Below are 880 nucleotides of genomic sequence, written 5' to 3' on the forward strand. Positions count from 1 at the left end.
GAAGGTGAATGGAAATGTGAACTGTATGTCCTGGTTGTCTTTGTCTTCAGCCCAGTCCAGAGTGAACTTCTGTGTTAAGACTGTTTTCCCAATGCCAGCCACTCCCTTTGTCATCACTGTTCTGATTGGTCCGTCTCTTCCAGGTGAGGCTTTAAAGATGTCTTCTTGTCGATGGTTGTTTCTGGTCTGACTGGTTTCCTGGATGCTTTTTCAATCTGTCTGACCTCATGTTCATCATTGACCTCTCCAGTCCCTCCCTCTGTGATGTAGAGCTCTGTGTAGATCTGGTTCAGAAGGGTTGGGTTTCCTGCTTTAGAGATCCCCTCAAACACACACTGGAACTTCTTCTTCAGGTTAGATTTGAGCTGTTGTCGACAAACTGCAGCAGGACTCTCTGAATGACAAAGAACAAATAAGATATAATGAATTAAAAAGTCAATGTTTCAACATTTTCTTCCCCTGAAGAATGAGTAAATGAACATATTTCCCTCCATCTGGTCAGTAAACGTCTCATTGCTCCATCATGTTAAATCCTCTTACTGCTCTGCAGACAGTCAGCCAGCTCCTCCTGCTTCATTCTCCTCAGGAAGTTCACTGTGATCTTCAGAAACGCCTCTCTGCTCCTCCTCTGCTCTTCATCCTCACCGTCCAACACTTCCTCATCCTCCCTCTGACTCTCTAAGCATTCTGGGTAATCTGGTCTCAGGAGCCTCTGGACTCTCTTCAGCTCGTTCTTCACAAACGTGACCATGTTCTCCTCCAGCAGCTGGAACAGATGATAAACTGATCATTTCATTTAGAAAACAACATGTGACTCATGCGTCAGTCTGAAGGCCTGTTGGTCTAAACACAGCAACATGGACACTGTTAGGACCTGGAT

The 880-nt window shown here is 45.2% G+C and overlaps 1 protein-coding gene across 1 annotated transcript in view; it reads right to left on the bottom strand.

Annotated features, from left to right (window-relative positions):
* The window catches only part of LOC111645231 (NACHT, LRR and PYD domains-containing protein 3-like), a 40,788-nt gene that overhangs the window by 11,828 nt on the left and 28,080 nt on the right, over positions 1-880 (bottom strand). The gene's annotated exons all lie outside the window — the stretch shown is intronic.

The sequence above is a fragment of the Seriola lalandi genome, unplaced genomic scaffold, assembly GCF_002814215.2.
Source record: "Seriola lalandi dorsalis isolate HSWRI2012SDOR001 ecotype SW California unplaced genomic scaffold, Sedor1 jcf7180002054947, whole genome shotgun sequence".
Classification (NCBI taxonomy): domain Eukaryota; kingdom Metazoa; phylum Chordata; class Actinopteri; order Carangiformes; family Carangidae; genus Seriola; species Seriola lalandi.